Below are 15,119 nucleotides of genomic sequence, written 5' to 3'. Positions count from 1 at the left end.
CCTCAGCTTAGATCCCCTTGTACTCTAGTAGACACCCTTTTGGGCAGCATGTCTTTTTAAATAACCCCAGGTCAACATTTTGTGATGGAACCTATTCTTCAGGATCTCTGTTCCTTCTGGCCTTCTATTGGAGGGAAATGCATTGCTCTCCAGATGCAGCCTCTACTCTGCTTCCATGAGCAGCTTCAGATAGCATCTCTCTCTTTGGCATTTTTGGACATGGTTCAGGTGTCTACCAAATGAAGGAAAGAATTTTCTCCTTCATTAGACCCGAGGTGGCAGAAACACACTTCTTCTATGCTCCCCACCCTCCTTGGGTGGGTTAGGCATCAGAGTATAGTCGCATGCAAAGAAATTTTCACAAAATCCTCTCCAGTCTCCAATAGACTTACCCTCTTATAATCTGAATATATGTGAGTTGTTTAACTAGTTCTATAAAACCACTCAGTTTGAAACATACTATCTACTGTCCTTGTGACTTGGTCAAAAGCTAGACAGGATGTGTTCTATGTTAACATCCTATTTTTTTACTTGAAGGAGTTTTACAAGATAACCTTTATGTTTCTCCCTCTTGTCCTTCATGTCGCCATCTTGTGCCTCCAAAGGTAAAATCCTGCCACAATGCCGCTTTCTGAATTTATATATAATGAGATTTGTTTAGCTTTAGATCATGCAGATAGATTTCTTTTTCCATAAGAAGCAATATTCATTTGTGAATTTTATAAGTGACAATCTCAGTTGTGTTCTAATCAAACAAACAGCAGGGATAAAAATAATGGGTGCTGGATAAATAAATGAGTTAATTATGGACTTGCTCATTTTAAAGAAACATTAAATCATGAAGGATTATGAATAGCTGGGTAATTGTTCCTGATCTTAATTCCTAGAATATAGAATTTAAAGAACGGATATCTCATTAGTTTCCATAATTCAGTTGCAAAGGAAGGCAGTAGTGCCAGCCTCAGCCTCCTTCTCCGTCTCTGCATTCCTCCTTCTCCTGATTCACAGGGCTCTTGTCACCCTACTTGCATTGTCAGCCCCACTCTCAGATAGGGGGAGTGTATTAGTTTGCTATTGTTGCTGTAACAAATTGCCGCAAATTTACTTGCTTAAAACAACACGTATTTGTTTTCTTACAAATCTGGAGGTTGGAAGTGCGAAATGGGTCTCACTGTATAAAATCAAGGCTTTCTTTCTGGAGGTTCTAAGAAAGAGCCCGTTTTCCTGTGTCTTCCAACCTCTAGAGGCTGCCTGCATTCCTTGTCTTGTGGTCCTCTCTGTCTTCAAATCCACAATGGCCAATCAAGTCTTTCTCACATCACAGGATTCAATTTCTGCTTCTTTAATCATGTCTCTTCTGACTCCGACTGACTCTTCTGCCTCCCTCCTCCACTTTGAAAGACGCTTGTGATTACGTTAGACACTCAAAACATTATATCAGGTAATTCAAGATACTCTCCTTATCTTCAGATCAGCTGATCAGCAAACTGAATTCCATCTGCAACCTTAATTCCTTTGCCATGTAACAAAACATATTGACAGGTTCTGGGGATTAGAACTGGGACATCTTTGGGTGAGATATTATTCTGCCTACCACACAAGGAGTAATTCCAAACTGCAGCAGAAGTTACCTGAATCTCTCCTTGTCTTCCCCTTCTACTCAGGAAGCAGGTGTCTATCATTCCGGCTGCTTGTTTTGACCCTGGCATCAGGCCAATATCTACTCAAAAATCTCAGGTTCTAATGAAGAACAGGATTCCAGGCCTCTGTTGTTAATATAATTTTATTGGTGCACACAGTCATGCCCATTTGTTTACACATCGCTTACATCTGCTTTCATGCTACAACAGCAGAGTTGAGTAGCTACAACAGAGACTGTATGCCCTGCGAAGTCCGAAATATTTATCCTCTGGCCCTGAAAAAATCGTTTGCTGGACCCTGAAAAAATAGAGGGCTGCTCTCTTTCTCTCTCTGACTTGTTCTAACTCCTAGACTGTGGTCTGTCGTGGTCCCTACTGAAAGCCAAGTGTTTGGGCCAGGCTTCCCCTCTTTGGTGGACCCTGAACTTCATTTTTCATACCACCAGCCCTGTTAATCTGCCATAAACTCTAATCAACTTCTCGACCTCTAAGCTGACACTTTCGAAATCAGCACCTTTCTTGCAGAGTGGAGCAGTGCCAAATGCAGAGTTTGCTTCTTTTCCAGATCTTGTTTCCTGTACATCCTTTCTATTTTGGTAGCTCTCTAATGCCTTTGAACAAGTATTGTTTATATTTTGTCTAGCTTTTCTGGTTGTTCTCAGCAAGAGGATAGATCTGGGCAATCTGGTCCACCATTACCAGAAGCATATTTTTAGTGCTGTTATTGCGTTTTTGCTGCCTCCAAATCCTTGTTATATTATCCATTTTTTTTATATCTTGTTCTTTTTTCTTTTGTGTTTTGCTTATGATTTCTTTATAGCTTATAGCTTCCTTATCACTTTCTTTATAGTACTCTATCTCTTAGGGACTATGCTTTCTTGCTTTCTAATGAAGAAGTCAGGTTTTATGAAATATTCTTCTGAATCCTATGGTTTAATATTTTCTCAGAGGAACTTATCCCTAGCCCTTCAGAATAACATTTCTTCCCCCTTGTTTTGTACTAATTTACTACAGCCTACATTTATATAGTCTTGTTTCTATCTCCTTATCTATCTTCCAACCAGGTGAAGTCTATCCCGACTTGATAATAAATTGGTTGCTCTTAGCCCTGATTCTCAGATAAACAACAAATCTGCTTATCAGATTTTTCCTCAGCTAGAAGGCACATTGGTACCTAATTTGCATTCCAAGTCACATTTTCCAATAGTTTCTTCATCTTCTGGTACATCTTTGCTCTATTCCTAGGAAATATCCTATCCCCACTGCTTCATTCTTTCTGATTCTGAACTGAAAGAGTTTTTAAAAAATTCCTTTTAGAGCATTTACTACAATCAAAGTTCTTCCATCTCTCATTTATTACATTTATCCACTTACTTTTTCCAAGTAAGTGTACAAAAGTGAAGTACAGTATTTTAGCCATCTCATGAAGAAACACCTACAATCGGGGACAACTGACATGCTTTCTGAGTCACTGGTTCTCTAGTTCAGGAGACAGATAGAAGGAAAATAACAAAGTTCCTTCTTAACTTTCAGATTCAGTCTCTTTCAAGAGGTGAAGCCTGTATAGGTTCGTCCTCAACGCTGCTTCTGCCTTACTGGAAATTTCTGTCACATTCTTGTATTGTATTCTCCATCAATCTTAGATTTTCGTGTTGCCTTGAAACTCATTGTTTATATTTATGTTCCTATTTGGGGACTCTATTTAGGAACCATGTCTTAAAGGTCAGCGTCTGCTACCAGTAACAGTTCTGCAGAATTGAATCCTGCAGTTATCCAGGGGCTGGGTCATTTCTTGATTCCATGCAGTTAAATGCTTTTCATTTTCTTCTTAAGCTTTCCAGATTCAAAGGGATGACATGGTTTATGAAATGAGTCATAAAAATGCAAATTGATATCAATGTAAGTACTTGGCATAAATTAAACTTTTTCTTAAAAGTTACTAATTTGTGATTTGACATCCAGGCATTTGGTACAGTCAAGGATTTCTTCTTTTTTTACAAGAAGTATTAGTGAGTTACAAAAAAGCCACACTGGGCATTTTCTACTTTGTGCAATTGCATTTTAATCTTTTGGTGCCTAATAGATAAACTAGGTTGTATAGTGGAAAGAGTCAGAACACCTGGGTTTGAATCCTTTCTTGTAGGATTCAACGATGTGACCTTAAGCAATGCACTTATCTCTGAACCTCTCTTTCCCCTTCCATAAAATGGGAATGATGAGAATGATACAACCTTACCTACTTCACTTGTTCATTGACAAAATGAATTGATATAAGATGTGGAAGAACTCTGTAATTCCTTAAGCCCCATTTAAGTTACACTCATTTTTTTAAATTATTTCCGAATGAAAACTGAGGACTACTCTTTGCCAAGGTTAAATTTGAGTGAAAAATATTCATTTCTCCAACTATCTGGTTAATCTCTAATTATTCATTCATTCTGGAATTGACATAGAAAATCTATAATGCTTATTTTACATATGATGACAAGAGTGTTCTAGGGTAAACAGAACAGCCTATGAGTAATGAAGCTAGTTTAAACTTCAAAGGTAAACGTAACCTCCCTTCTCCTAGTGACAGGTCAGACATGTCAACTACTGGCACATTTCTCAGCTTCAAGTGCCTAGATCCATTCCCTGCATCCTCAAGCAACTTGGAAGAAACTCAGGCCAAGACATCAAGGTTAAAAACAAAAACCGAAACCAAACACACACACACACACACACACAAACACTAAGAGCTGAAACCATAAGAAATCAACTTAAGATTTTCACTTTCAATTGTAGTCAAAGGATTTCATACTAGGCATCATGGTATGTTAGAGATTTTTTCCCCCCTACAGGAGAATTGGAAACATGCTTCCTTGCTGCCAATGAAAAAGACTCAACCCTGAGAATACAGTTCCTAGTTAAAGCAGCAGAAAAAGCAGACTGCAGTGGAGAATTAGCTCACTAGAATTAAGGATTTTTCTGTATATTGCTCAGAAGGAAATATCACTGACCCAGGAGCAAGAGCTGCATAATTTGCATACAGAGAAAAAGGGGGCGGATCCTCCTGAGAGAGCTGTTCTTGCAGTGATAGCGTCAAAACTGAAGGGCATAGCCACTGATTTCTTCTAACGACATTGTGAAATTCACAGTAAATGGATTATTATTTTTAAATATGAATTCATTTATCATATGCTTTTTGAAAATGTAGTGTAACCCCATTCTGTCAAAAAATGTGAGAAATTGTCTTTAATTAGAAAAAGACTTGTAAATCTTTACTCAGATTTTACTAGCATTCCCAGTTAGAGACTCGTTTAGCTGAAGTGTTACAGTTATGAAAATTAGCAATAAAAACTTCTGATTCCTATATTTCCTCTTAAATTTCATCAGGTACCCAAGGAATATTCATTTGAGCCTACAAATAATATGACTATTGTTGCAAAATCCTTATTGTTATCCATTCTTACTTTTAATGTTGTTTGTTATTGAGTGACTTTCCTGAACATCAAAGAATACATGATAAAGATTTAAAATAATTAGAAAGTACAGAAAAATACAAATAAAAAAGTATTCCTAATCTTAGTGTCCAGAAATAATCATTGTTTAATTAATATTATTAATTTTTCTATGCACACATCCACATATATATATATATATACAATGTTTTGCAAAATTTGGTCATATTTTGTATTCAGTTTTATTTAATGGCTCTATCCTTTTTACTTAAAATTACGTGAACATTATCCATGTAATTAAGTGTTCTTCAAAACAACATTTAATTTATAAGATGTCATCATATAAATACAGTATTTAACCAATTCTCTATTGTTGTACATTATAGTTGTTGTCAAGCTTTTCTGGTTATAAATAATGACATGGCTAGCATCCATATACCTAAATCTTTGTCAGCATCTTTGATTCATTTAGTCTATTAAATTTCCTAGAACTGTAATTATTAGAGCAAAAGGCATGAACTCTTTTAAAAACCTGGACTCATACGTCCAAGTTATTTTGCAAAAGGATCATACTAATTTTCATTCCTACAACAGGATATTAGAGTACTTTTTAAGTTATATCTGCCACTCCATTTAGCTCAAGGCTTTAAAAAATATTTGTTTATTAATTTTAAAATTTATTCATTAAAATTTATTTTAATTAATTTATTTATTTAAAATTTATTTATTATTTAAAATTTATTAATTTTAAAAATATTTGTTTATTAATTGAAATGGCATGTCATTTGAATATGTATTCCTGAACCAATAAGAATGATGAGATTTTTCTGGATGTGTACTATCTTTCAGAATGTCTGTTCATCTTCCTGCTCATTTTGCCCATGGTTTCTTATTGTCTTTTTCTTGTTCGTTTCTTGGGTTTCACAGATGGAAGGATCTTAAATATATATCTGTATTGTTTTCTAAAAATCTTTCCCCAATTTATCAAGGATCTTTTATTTTTGTTTACTTTAAAACAATAACTATTACACAGTTACTATTTTCTATTTCTGCTTTTGCACAAATTATATTCTTTACTATCTCAATATCAGTTTAATACTTATCTATAAAAACATCAAGTTGTTTTGGGTTTTAAGTACTTAATTCTATACTTCATGAAGTTAAAATCAAAGTATTTTTGATACCTTTTGTTGAATAATTTGTTCATCATTTTTAAAAAATACTTATCATATAATACATTACATTTTTACACATGGTAAGATTTCTTTCAGGACTAACTCTACTGTTCCACTGATGAGCTGGATGTTTCTTCCACAAACCCCACGATATTGTAATTTCCGTAATTTGTAATACACTTTAATAATGGGTAGAGTAACTTCTTCTCTTTTTATCCGTATTTTTTATCTTGATTTTTGAATTATTGTTCAAGTTGAAAACAAATGTTCCTATTCTAACTTTTGGGACTATTTTATGAGCAGTGAATTCTGTGTGTTATCAAGTGCATTTTTGGAATGCATAAAATTATAATGTATATTGTCTCAAATCTATTTATTCTAACTGAACCTATTTATCCAAATTATCATATAAATAGATTGCCTAATACTGAATCATCCTTGAAATTATCACACAAATCCTACTTGACTATAGACAGACTTCAAATATACTGTTGAATTCAACTTTCTAGTCTTTTATTAAGAATTTTTTGCCCGTGCCATCATAAGGAAAATTAATCTATAATTTTTTCATTGTTGCAATCTGTCTTGTTTTGGTAGTATTGTTATGGATTAAATAACAGTTAAACAGTCTATAAATACTTTTTTGTAAATTGAGGTATTAGGCCGGCCCAGTGGCGCAGTGGTTAAGTGCGCACATGCTGCTTTGGCGGCCCTGGGTTTGCCAGTTCAGATCCTGGGTGCGGACATGGCACCACTTGGCAAGCCATGCTGTGGTAGGCGTCCTATGTATAAAGTAGAGGAAGACGGGCACAGATGTTAGCTCAGGGCTGGTCTTCCTCAGTAGAAAGAGGAGGATTGGCAGTAGTTAGCTCAGGGCTAATCTTCCTCAAAATAAATAAATTGAGGAATAATTGACATATAATAACATCATATTAGTTTCAGGTATACAACATAATGATTTGATAGAAATATTTTTTAGAAGTAATTATCATGTAACTTTTAGAATTTTTTCCATAATTATACAAGTTTCTCTTCAATTTCTCTTTCTTTCCTTAAGCAATTAACTTAATATGTGGTCTCGTTTTCTTAAATATCTATAAATGTTATTTGTATTTATCATTAGATTTCCATATTTTATTATAAATGTTGAGGGTAGAAAGAATGGGGGTAAAAATGGAGAGTAAATGGATAATGTAATTGATCACTGGTTGAATTAGTAGCTGCAAGGAGAAGGCTGTGCTAAAGAAGCTTAAACCAAAAAGGAGAAATGTTTGAATGAAAAGGCATTGAGACATTGGCAAGTCGGCCTCTTTTTTTTTTTTTGATTGTTGTCCTTCCTGGGCAACTTGACTTGCTGGCTGGTATAATAGCTATTATGGTATTGCCCTTGAATCCCAGAATTGTGTGAAGCAGAGAGAATAATTGAAAGTAGATTCCTGAGTCCTGAAGGAGCTTTGATCTAACAAGGGAAACTAATCCCAAGAAGCCTCATTCTTAGTGTCTCCAGGGATAGGTAATACATGAAATGTCTACCTCTTAATCAAGAAGGGGCCAACAGCACTTGATAAGGTAGATCTGTGATGAAAAGGTTGGACCTTGCCACACTCATCCTCATTCCCTCAACAACCCCAAGACACTGAACCCAGTTTCAAGATGTTGAGCTTCAGAAACTTGTTTTTCTTCTTTGTAACTGTAATCTCTCCCCAGGTTCCAGGGAAATCGTCTCCTCTTTAGGGGATATAGGACTATTTGAAACTTTGCTTTAAATAAGTTGCTGGTCCTTTTCATCTTTGGTCATGTTTTGGGAATTAAGGTCCTGACCTAGCATCTGATTCCCCGCAATGAATCTGTGATAAACTCTGGAAGGTAATGCTACTCCTTTCTGGGGCAGTTATTTTTCTACCACGAACACAAAGAAACAGAGGAACAGAAGAATGAAGTAGGCAGTGGTGGGGGCTGGAGAGCAGAGAGATTGAGAGAGAGAGAGAATTTCCAGTTAGATCAAGTTCCTTTTGAAGACCAGCTATACTTTTCTGCCTTTAAATTCCATGAGAAAAACATACATTTTTTTTAAACAATTACCGTTTAACATAAATTAGCTCTGAAAAGTCTCTGCTAGTTATAATAAAAACAACATTGACTAAAACACTATCCAGACATAATTTATCTCCTAAATACCTATTGGACCCCAGCTATGATTCATTCTCCTTTGCTGACATTCAGTCGCTGAATATCCTAGTTTCCTCTAAGAACACTTCATACTCCAACATTACTTCTCTAACTTTCTTTGCTGAAACAAACAAGCAGAAAACACCAATAAACAGCTTCTTATTACATTTATACAAGTTCAAAATTACAGGTGTTTTTTAAGAGGCAACGTGGTCTTATTAAGATATTGCATGTTGAATTAATGTACAACTGAAATTTCACAAGATTGCAACCTATCATTAACTCAATAAAAAAAAAATTAGAATGCACTGCAAATCAAAGAAAAATCAAACCCCTTATCATGGTCCAGAGGAGCTCTGTGGCTGGCATCTGCCTTCTGCTCCAATCTTCTTCCAGTACCTTCTACCACGTCCAGCAGACTCCAGTGCCCTTGGCCTGTGCTTGTTTCTCCCATATGCCAGGATTCCCGCCTAAGGCCATTTCTTCTGCTGTTCCCTGTGGCTGGCTACTTCCCACCACTCATGTCTCCAAAGGCAGCCTCGCCCATCCCAGACGGGCTCAAGAGCACGTTTCTGTTCTATATTCCTTATACCACTTATTTATGTTGGAAATGGTCATTCAATGACTGATGTACTTGTTAATTTCTGTCTCCTGTTATCACAATAAAAGCTCCATCAACAACAACAACAAAAAGATATTGCATGTTGAAGTGTGAATGCTCACATCAGGTATATTTCTCTTAGAGTTACAGCTTTGTTTTCCAATTGTTGAATTTTATGCAGGAGGAAAGGCTAATAACGACATCGTGATTCCTCTTAACTTTAACTCAACCCAACAGATATGGGAAATTACTGTCTTTGCAACCGTATTTGGGTTCAACCCTAAAAGTAGTTGAACTTCCCTGTATTTTAATTTCCTCAACCACCAAAATCGAGACAAATATCTACCTTTCAAAGTTGCAGGGACAAGCAAGGTAGCATTTGTAAAGCAGAGAGCAAAGTTTATGGCATTCAATGACTAGTTATCTTAATTAACTTATTTGGGAAAGTGCCAAATTTGCCTTACATTAGAAGTCATCTGCTCTGCCTTCTATTAAGGAGAGCACTCAAGGCATCAGGGAATTTCTTGGCTACTGGTGGTCTCATGACAAATACTTGGCACAAGTGTCAACAATCTTAGCTTCTGAGTCCATAGCAGACATTCCTAATTGATCGCAGCACTCTTTCTCATTGACCAGATACGTAGTCTCAGAGTTTTCAACACAATAGTCCAGATGGTCCCTCCTAACTAATCACAGCTGGCATCAAGATTAAATCATTTTGCCATTGATAGTCTAGGACAAAACTCAGCAAACTTTTCTGCAAAAAGCCAGAGTAAACATTTTTTATTTTGTGTGTCATATGGTCTGTGTTGCAGCTACTCAACTCTGCATTCATAGTAAGAAAGCAACTACAGACAATAAGATAAACAAATGGGAGTGGTTGTGTTCCAATAAAACCACATTTATAGTAATAGGTAGTGGGCTACATTTGGCCCACGGCCCAAAATTTGGCAACACTGGGTTTAGAGTCTCTCCAAAATCAAGGGGAGTCACTACCATGGCAAATGCTGCTGAAATCATTTCAAAAGAGGTATTTCGGCAGCTCAGCAAGATGAGGGATGAAAAAATGGGCCTGAGACCCAAGGACTTCCTTTTCTCAATTGTACCTAAAATCCTGCTGAGTCCAGTTTTCTTTCAATTCTCAGAGATTGCAGAGGTAAGTGTGCCCCATTTCTCTTGGACCTCAGATGATTCAGTGGGTCTGCTCCAAGTGTTGGTGTTGATATAAAATCACCAGCTGATGCCTCCTACCCAGGCCATTTATGGTTATGTTACATTACAACACTTGTCTTTAGCCTTGAGTTTGAGGTTCCTTCCCACTTACATTCTTAATCCAAAAGATCGTTGGAGATCTCCAGTGTTGCCTCTCTACAACCGTGCAATAAATTGAGTTATAGATAAGCATTACCAGAACCTTTGATTCTCTCTTGGAGAGCTGTCACATTGAGTCCAGTGTTATATTTTCTTCAACAGGGAAATACAGATGGTTGAATGTATAACACTGGGCAAGTCATTTTACCTTCCTGAGCCACAGTTTCTCCATCCATAAAATAGAGACAATAAACCTTCCCTAACTCTTTCATTGAGTTGTATAAGACTCAATGGATACCTTTTTCGCTTAGGCTCATATGTGTCACAAAAACCACATCATCCATTAAAATCCTTTTCAATCTAGTTTTAACACTGCCATTCACCTCCACCCACTTCACCATAATTACTCACATCCTGTGACAAACGTAAGGGTTAATATTGGAGGAATAAGTCTGCTAATGCAATCTTCACTCCCAAATCAGAGATGTTTGTCCAGATGAGCGTTCTACTTTCTTCATTCATCAGCCTCTTGTGACAGAGAGCATGTAAAGGTCTCCAGATGGATCCTGGCTTTCATTTCCTTTTGGCACCAAGACCCTTCCAAGTATCCAGCATCAGCAAATCATACAAATATAAAGTCACAAATTCTACATGTCTATGCCAAGGAAGGTGATGATAAATTGTTCTACTACATAAAGGACTGAAGCAGTGACTATTGCTGGGAAGAATTAGGTAAGATTATTTACCGTAATAGCTTTGACTTGGGCTGGAAGAGCCCCTTCAAATTCCAACTGAAGTTCCCTTCAAAAGAAATGAATAACTAACAGTATTATTATAAAATCAAAGCTGCTGTTCTCCTTACGAAGTCTCTAACTTGCGTGGGAATAGTGTATTTGATTTCCTGGGGAAATTCAGATTCGGCAACATTTCCAGAGAACTTTGAAAACATTAATTTCAAAACATCAGAAAATCTACATTTTCTTCATACATAGATTTACTGAATGATTGTAAGTACTACCTTTTTGGTGTCAAAAGGGATCCATGGCAATAGCTTTTTCCAAGGTCACTTAGTTCCTTCACTCCTTGGTTTCCCCACCCTACAAACCCTACTTTGGCCTTTGTAAAGTAGGATTTACAAATATCTGCTTTCCTTCCTCATGAGGCTCTAAGAAGGAACCAATGGAACAATACTTATGAAGGTACTTTGAAGCTGAAAGATCCACACAGCCAAGTCCGGGAAACTTTCTAAATGATCTCCTACAAGTTAAATAGGAAGGACGGTCTCCTTGAGAGCAGCATTTGTCTCAAAATGATTTCTGCAATGGAAAAATCAAATAATTCATCTTTTATTTCCTTTGCTCTTCCTCCCACTTATGAGTTGACTGCCTCTTATTAAACATAGTTTCTGCTGTTCAATAGTTTTCCTACTATTTACTCATACACTAACAAGGTGACCAACTTTACTGTGAAAAACAGGACATAAATCATTCTTGCAAAGTACAAAATGTTTACTCTTCACCGGGGGTGGTAGTTATAATTTGTACAGTCAAAAACTGGCAGTATGGTTGGCTATTTTCTCAACTAGGGAAAAATAAAGCTATTTCTGTTCAGGTGCTTAGGTACAGGTACTGGGGGCCTTTCCGTGCACAACACTCCCAGTGGTAAATAGAAGATCCCATTCTTTTGTTCAGGGGATGCTGTAAGTGTCCTGTGCTGTTGAAGTGGAGGATATTAGCCCCCAAGATACTTTAGATGGGCCAAGTGAAGTGTCAAGGCAAAGAGAGCATCACTCCTGCTGGAGGATCAAAGCCCATGATTGTAAGGAGCCCTCGCAGACATAATGAGGGAGCTAACACAGCACCTCAGCAGTAACTATCTCTCAAACTGTGATGGACAGTCTGCTGGCGATGCTCATGTCCCGCAGCTTCATGGTTCTGGGCTTGGAAAGAGCTCACTCTGGCAGAGATCTGGTGTCCTGGCAGATTGACCCCTCTCTTACATGAGGACTCTCCAAGCATGGAGCCCACTGGTCTCCTTTCCAGTCTCTCTCCTCTCTTCACTGCTGAGTCAGGAACTCCCCAATCCCTGCCTTCCCTTCATCCCCAACTTTAAGGGTTGGGGTCTTCTGACTAGTCGTCTATCCTCTTTGTAGTTTCTATCATGTATGGATTAAGTTAACGCACTGCTCCTCCTCGGGGCTTTCTCTTTGGATTTCTGAAATGCTTTTTTCATCTCAAATAGCTTGGGTCTTGCACATCAAAAGCTTTGCTTTCACAGCTGTTTTTCTGAATTGGGCTAGAGTAGTCAAATTTGGAAGACAAAAATTTAATGGCTTCTCTTGTAATAATCCAACCATTCTCAAGGTAATGATTGTCTCTAGCTGAACTGAGGAAAGGTGATCTGTAGGAATGTAAGTGCACTGGCATGTTCCAATATATTGTCTCCTTACCTCAGTCAGGGCTCTCTGGAGTCTTTTCTAACAGGCAGGAGGCCCAAACTGAAGCGATATTCTTCTGATTTTCATCTCTTCTGCTCCAGGACTTGCCCACAGACTGCACAGCCGCTTCTCATTCATAAGGGGACCAGGAGAGAGCCAGGACACTCAGTGACATGGAGCCATTCTTCTATTACACAATGTGTCACAATAAGCAATAAATTTCTGTGAGATACTGTTTCAAGAGTTTTTCTGAAATAATGTCAAAGTGCTTATAGGAAGTCGTAATAAAACATAGACCATATATATATTTCTTATTGAATTAATGAGAAAACATAATTCCAAAGTAGGCCTCAAATAAAAAGCTATAGAAATAACAACAACCCCACACACCCCAAAAAATGCTTCTCAGAGTGTTACTTGAGTATAAGAAAATTTGGTAAACTCTCCAGAATAATAACAATACTTTCCCTTTTTTAAACATGTACTCTGCACCCATACTTCACAGACGATAACTCATTTAATTCACCCACGACTCTAAGGTAAATATCCTCCCATTTTACCTGCAAGGAAATTGAGACTCAGAAAGATTAAATGACTTGCCCAACCTCATACAGCTGGTAAATGTGGGAGTTAGAATTCAACCCAAGTTTATCTGACTCAAAAACATAACTCAAAAAAGAATCAACTCCAGAGCTTGTTAGCAATACGGATAGATGCCCACCCACCTCCAGCGACTGCCGTTGACTAAGTCCTGGGGTGCCGGTTAAGTCCCCATTCAGGTTCTAGACTACCTCAGTTTAGGATTCTGAGCACTGCTCTTGGTGGTTTTGTGATCCTGGGACATTTACTTATCTTCTCTGTGCCTCAGTTTACTCATTTTTAAAACAGAGAAGGAGAGAACTACAATAGGGTCTTCCTGTAAGGTCATCCTGAGGACTAATTGGGTCAGCATATGTCAGCTACTTAGGATGATGTCTTGACATGGTAAACACAGTTATTATTATTATTGATCTGATGCACTATTGAGCAGGTCCTCTATTACATAATGAGTCACATCAAGCAGGATATTTGTGTGAGACACCATTTCAGATCTGAGGATGACTATGTTTGTCTCTTCTTCTGACTTCAGAAGAATCCATTGGGCAAACATCTGATCACATATAAAAATTTCAGGACATTCTCACCTTTTTACACTTTAAATCTAATATAAAAAACAATATGAACTAGCCCATAAGACACCTGAAGAATATGTTTTCAGCTGTGCTATCATGTAAAATAACCTCTTATAAAACAATCACTTTTATTAAAGAAAAAGTAATAATTTTATTGTCATAGTAAAGATATTGACTGAGGGTGATGGGGAGCAGAAAACCAGAACATGGGGATGAGAGTAGTAATAAGACTATGACGGGTATTTTGTGGATTTTTTTGAGGAAGATTAGCCCTGAGCTAACGTCTGACACCAATCGTCCTCTTTTTGCTGAGGAAGACTGGCCCTGAGCCAATATCTGTGCCCATCTTCCTCTACTTCATATGTAGGACGCCTACCACAGCATGGCTTGCCAAGTGGTGCCTCGTCCACACCCAGATCTGAACTGGCAAACCATGGGCCACTGAAGCGGAACGTATGCACTTAACTGCTGCGCCACCAGGCCGGCCCCATATGATGGGGTTTTTGTTTGTTTGTTTTTTTAAGATTGGCACCTGAGCTAACAACTGTTGCCAATCTTCTTTTTTTTTTTTTTTTGCCTGCTTTTTTCTCCCCAAATCCCCCCAGTACAGAGTTGCATATTTTTAGTTGTGTGTCCTTCTAGTTGTGGCATGAGGGACACCACCACAGAGTGGCCTGACAAGCGGTGCCATGTCCACACCCGGGATCCAAACCAGCAAGTCCCTGGGCCACTGAAGTGGAGGACGGGAACTTAACCGCTCGGCCACAGGGCTGGCCCCTGATGGTGGTTTTTTTTTAAGACTTTATTCCTTAGAGCAGTGTTAGGTTCACAGCAAAATTGAGAAGAAGGTACAGAGATTTCCCATATACTACCTCCCTCCACACTTGCATACCTTCCCCGTTATCAATATCCCCAACCAGAATGGTACATTTGTTACAACTGATGAAGCTACATTGACACATCATAATCACCCGAAGTCCATTATTTACTTTAGGGTTCATTCTTGCTGTTGTACATTCTGCGGGCTTGAACAAATGTATAATGACATGTATCCATCATTATAAGATTATACAGAGTGTTTCTACTGCCATAGAAGTTCTCAGCGCTCTGAGTCTTCATCCCTCCCTAACCCTTAACCCCTGGAAACCAGCTATCTTTTTACTGTCTCCATAAT

This window comes from Equus przewalskii, chromosome 26, assembly GCF_037783145.1.
Source record: "Equus przewalskii isolate Varuska chromosome 26, EquPr2, whole genome shotgun sequence".
Lineage (NCBI taxonomy): Eukaryota > Metazoa > Chordata > Mammalia > Perissodactyla > Equidae > Equus > Equus przewalskii.
Note: the sequence above shows the minus strand (reverse complement) of the source record.